The following is a 6,000-nucleotide window of genomic DNA, read 5'->3' on the forward strand; positions in this document are numbered from 1 at the left end:
TACTCATTAATACACAGATTTACCTGATTTAAGTGGCTTTAAGTCAGGAGCTGTGTCATGTTAAACATGTTTTATTTAAGTGTTTTTGATAAGAAGTCAAGCAAAAGGTTCACATTATTTGCACCACTTGTTCTTTTCTTGAATATTTTCTTACAGCCAGCCTCAAGTAATCTATCGTGTACTCCTCTGTTTACAGCACCATGTGGGCAACACTGTATGTCCTATAAAAATACTTTTAAATAAAGTTTCTAGTCTGTATAACTATAACAAGTTTTAGGTTTCTGCATGCTCTTAACTAAAATTATTTCACGCAAAGCGGTTAAAACTAATGTTGAAAGATATTGTAAAAGAACTTTGAGGAATTTCAAACTTGTGCATTACAAGCAATTACAAGCTTGCATATATAATGGTCACATTAAAAAACGGAGTGCTATTGACTGCTATCCTGAAACACTGACTTCGTTGGAACACATCATTCAGTTTTCTTGGAACAAGTAAAAAACAAAGTAGTAACCATTAACAAGGATGCAGTCGGGATTCAGACCTCTTGATTTTCAAATGTATTTGATTTAATTTGACTTTAGTTATGTCCTTTAACTAAGTAAAATGGTAAATGGCCTGTATTTGTATAGCACTTTACTAGTCCCTAAGGACCCCAAAGCACTTTACACACCCATTCACACACTAGTGATGGCAAGCTACATTGTAGCCACAGCCACCCTGGGGCGCACTGACAGAGGCGAGGCTGCCGAACACTGGCGCCAACGGGCCCTCTGACCACCACCAGTAGGCAATGGGTGAAGTGTCTTGCCCAAGGACATGACGACCAAGACTGTCCAAGCCGGGCCTCGAACCGGCAACCTTCCGATTACAAGGCGAACTCCCAACTCTCGAGCCACGATCGCCCCAGAAAGTAAAAGTTTCTCAGATTGTAAAACACTGAAGATGCTGGTGATCAATTACTGCTAACTGCCTGATTAGCTGTTTATTCTCTTACTCTGCTCTCTCTGTCTTCCTTCATGTCTATGTTTGGTTCACAGCTTAGAACCTCAAGTGTTTCACTTGATTTGAAGGCACCATGAACAACACAGCAAACCTGACCTCTCATCCAGATTGGTGGGACAACATGACGGCTGTAAACGCCACCTCGGTGCCCTATGCTCTTATGCCCCCCGCAGTGAACAAAGGCATCATAATATTAGTTAGTAATATTAATCATCACCTTCATCACCATGGTTTCACTAGGATGCACCATGGAGGTGTCGAAGATCAAGGTGACTTTAACAGTAAATTCAAGTGTATATGTGTTCTGTACCAGCGCATCTTAAAGCATAAGAGTATTGTGAAAAAACTTTAAAAAATGATTTAACACTTTTTAACTTTTACATACTTTTTTTTTTTTTTTTTGCCTGTCCCGTTTGGCTCTTTTGCCATCAGAATTATTGTCTAAAGGCAAAGAAAGATGCCCAACGGATTTACTTTGCCAAATGGACCAACCCAGCCTTGCCATATTGGTCTATTTGATTCGCCTTTTATTGTTTATTTTATTTTAACCTGCTAAATGCGGGACAGACTTGACTGAGGAAAAGAAAGGGGAGAAAGAAAGAGGGAAAGAAAAACAGCGGGGAAAAGGAACGGTGATAAAGGGCAAAAAAACAAAAACCAACAAAATAAGCAGACCAAAAATACATATATAACAATCACCTGGATCACCTGTTGAGAAAGAAAAAAGAGAAAACAAGCAGAAAAAAAAGAGCAATATAATAAACAACATCACGATGATCTATGGGAATATAACAGTAAATACTAAATATTAAACATTATTGTGCAGCACGTAAGATTGACAGCGCACAGTGTGCTTTGAGGTAGGAGCCAAAAAGGGTGTAGTTTGTGTGTGTGCGCACCCGCGTGTACACCTGTGAGCATGAGCGCGCTTGTATTTAAAAGGTTCCTTCATGTAATGATCTGCTAGAGGGTGTGGGGAGCCATAGCCCCGTCCTCCAGGGCATGAAGCAGGTATGGAGGAGATCAAAACTCCAGACATCCAGAGGCCCTCAGAACACAAGAGACCAAGGAAGACCAACAGAGGGGCAGCCGCGCCACTATCCCAGAAAGAGCTGAGGAGAGCCCCAGATGAGGGATCACTCAACAGCCGCGGAGCAGAAGCCGGGGGGGGGTTGCAGTGACGTGCCCGTGAGCTCCGCCGGCAGCCAGCTGTCCCAGAGCGACCGAGCCCCAGGCCAAGAGGCCGAGGGTACCCCACCCCCGAAGTGGCCCGAGCGAGCCCCAGGCCCCGACAAACAGCCACCAGGAGTGAGCCGGTGTGTACCTGGACGCCCATCCCCGGACACAAAGAACCACCAACGCACTGATGTCTGAGGGTGTCTGCCACTGGCAGGGGAAGTGGTGGGGGGAGATACTCCTCCATAACTTGGAGGGCCTGAGATGTCCCTAGAGAGGTGGCGTCTGATACCCGACCTGACATATAGACACAGACAAACAGGCACACACAAATACAAACATCCATTCCCACCCTCATGCTCTCATATGCAATTACTCAACACTCACCCAACATGGAGACAGACATAAATAAAGACACTGTACACACTCCCCAAGCATACTCTAAGCCCCAGGTCTAGGTACCCTTGCCCCTGGAGGGGGAAACTGCACCCAGACCCAGGTAGTGTTACCCTTTTCCCTGGGGTGGAGAGAAGCAGACTGCCCCGGCTTGGCAGCAGCAGCGAGGCCCCACATTCCAGACCCCAATCAAACGGCCAACTCCTCCTCCCAGCTCCCCCGCTCCAACAGGCAGCAGAGAACGGGGGTGTGTGAAGACTCCAAACCTCCCTCCGCCCGCTCATATGTAGTGTTGGTGCATGTGTGTTCTAAGGTGCATTTAAAACCCAGGAGGGCTTGGAGCTACCTGCGAGAGAGAGCAGCAGGTAAGCGCATAGCCCCTCCTGATAGCCCTCAATGTCTACGTGTATTTAAAATTGAGAGGTGGGCAACGACGCCAGGGGTGAGGTTGTACACCCTGATGGTCTTTTGGATTCCGTGTAGCGTGCCCACCCCCAAGGTCCTATATGTATGTGTAATGAGAGTGTGAGTAATGTGAATGTCTAAGTTGTGGGATAAAATTGAGGCACAGGCAGCCAGAAGGGGACAGAGGGGGGGATGCCTCCCTTGCTCCCTGGTGACACCCCTTACTCCAAGGCCCTGCATGTGTGGGTGATTGTGGTGGAGCGGGAAGAGGGAGGCAGCTGGAGATGGGGAGGGAAGGAAGGGAGGGGCAAGTGACCCCTCCCTGGGGCCAGCTCCCCCGCTGACCCCAGTAGGCACCCCCACACTCTGCAACCCACCAGGGAAAGGGGGCCCAGGCCCATCCGGACCAGGACCCAGTTCAGCAGTGCTGCCCGGCCCCACAGAGCCCGGGACAGCCGTCCACTCATCTTCCAGACTACACAAGACAATAGACGCCCAGGCTGAGATCTTCCTCCACCTCTCCTATATCTCCCCCTCCTGCAGAGTGAGTTCCTGAAGAGAGGAGACCTCCTGCAAGATGTAACAGCCTCCCCCACCAGTTGAAGAGCCCCCCCGATGGCTCGATGCACTGGTGGCACCCTGCGCCTGCGGATAAATCCGCTTCCCATTTTGCAATAGGAAGTGATATTGATTCATCTGTTTTAGAAAGCATTCTGTATATTTTGGAAAGTAATTTGGGGGTTTTAAGAGTAAGAAATTGTACCACACTTGGTGGTGTTTGTAGTTCAACTTGACCAGGTTTAAATTTCTTTTTTACTATGGATTTAATTTGTTGATATTCTAAAAATCTTTTCTTGTTGATCCCATATTGTGTAACTAGTCTGTCATAAATTCTGTTCCTTCTAATATATGTTCTAGGTATTTGATTCCTTTACCACTCCAATCTGGAAAGTTTATCATATTATTGTTTTGTAATATGTCAGGGTTGTTCCAGATAGGTGTACGTTTGCATGGGATTAATGAAGACTCCGGCAATTTTAGAAACTCCCACCATGCTGTCAGAGAAGAGCTGATGCCGACGCTTTTGAAGCATTCATGTCGTTGGATGTTTGAGCTGATAAATGGTAGGTCTGAAATCTCTAGATTATTGCAAAGTGCTTGTTCTACATCTAGCCAAGGTTCGTCTAAGAAGGTATGTTTTAGCCATCCTGAGATAAATTGAAGCCTGTTGGCTAAGAAGTAGTGCTGAAAGTTAGGTAGTTCTAATCCTCCTTTATCCTTGGTCTTTTGTAGTGTTTTTAAGCTTATACGTGGGGGTTTATTTTTCCAAAGGAATTTGGACATATATGAATCTAGAGATCTGAACCAATCTTGTGGCGGTTTAGTTGGGATCATTGAGAATAAATTATTTATTTTTGGTAAGACCATCATTTTTATAGCGGCAACCCTTCCCATGAGTGATATGGGTAGACATTTCCATCCAGCCAGATCGCCTTCTACTTTCTTTAACAGTGGGATGTGGTTTAATTTAGTCAGATCTGCAAGCTTGGGAGAAACATTAATACCTAAATATTTTATATTTCCCGATTGCAGTGGTGTAGAAGAAGAATTATGGAAGGAGCAATTAATCAAGAGGACTGTAGATTTTGACCAGTTAATTGAGTAATCTGAAATTCTTGCAAAAGAGTTTATTCAATTCAATTCAATTTTATTTATATAGCGCCAAATCACAACAAAAGTCGCCTCAAGGCGCTTTATATTGTACAGTAGATAGCACAATAATAAATACAGAGAAAACCCAACAATCATATGACCCCTATGAGCAAGCACTTTGGCGACAGTGGGAAGGAAAAACTCCCTTTAACAGGAAGAAACCTCCGGCAGAACCAGGCTCAGGGAGGGGCGGCCATCTGCTGCGACCGGTTGGGGTGAAAGAAGGAAAACAGGATGAAAGACATGCTGTGGAAGAGAGACAGAGATTAATAACAGATATGATTCGATGCAGAGGGTCTATTAGCACATAGTGAGTGAGAAAGGTGACTGGAAGGAAAAACTCAATGCATCATGGGAATCCCCGGCAGCCTCACGTCTATTGCAGCATAACTAAGGGAGGATTCAGGGTCACCTGGTCCAGCCCTAACTATATGCTTTAGCAAAAGGAAAGTTTTAAGCCTAATCTTGAAAGTAGAGATAGTGTCTGTCTCCCGAATCCAAACTGGAAGTTGGTTCCACAGAAGAGGGGCCTGAAAACTGAAGGCTCTCCTCCCATTCTACTTTTAAATACTCTAGGAACAACAAGTAGGCCTGCAGTGCAAGAGCGAAGTGCTCTAATAGGGTGATATGGTACTACAAGGTCATTAAGATAAGATGGGGCCTGATTATTTAAGACCTTGTATGTGAGGAGCAGGATTTTGAATTCAATTCTGGATTTAACAGGAAGCCAATGAAGGAAGCCAAAACAGGAGAAATATGCTCTCTTTTCTAGTCCCTGTCAGTACTCTTGCTGCAGCATTTTGGATTAGCTGAAGGCTTCTCAGCGAGTTTTTAGGACTTCCTGATAATAATGAATTACAGTAGTCCAGCCTGGAAGTAATGAATGCATGAACTAGTTTTTCAGCATCACTCTGAGACAGGATATTTCTAATTTTAGAGATGTTGCGCAAATGGAAGAAAGCAGTCTTACATATTTGTTTAATATGTGCATTGAAGGACATGTCCTGGTCAAAAATGACTCAAGGTTTCTCACAGTGTTACTGGAGGCCAAGGTAATGCCATCCAGAGTAAGAATCTGCTTAGATACCATATTTCTAAGATTTTCAGGGCCGAGTACAATAACCTCAGTTTTATCTGATTAAGAAGCAGAAAGTTAGCGGCCATCCAGGTCTTTATGTCTTTAAGACATTCCTGCAGTTTAACTAATTGGTGTGTGTTACCTGGCTTCATGGATAGATAGAGCTGCGTGTCATCTGCATAGCAGTGAAAATTTATGCTATGTCTTCTAATGATGTTGCCTAGGGG

Source organism: Oreochromis aureus, linkage group 15, assembly GCF_013358895.1.
Source record: "Oreochromis aureus strain Israel breed Guangdong linkage group 15, ZZ_aureus, whole genome shotgun sequence".
NCBI classification, from domain to species: domain Eukaryota; kingdom Metazoa; phylum Chordata; class Actinopteri; order Cichliformes; family Cichlidae; genus Oreochromis; species Oreochromis aureus.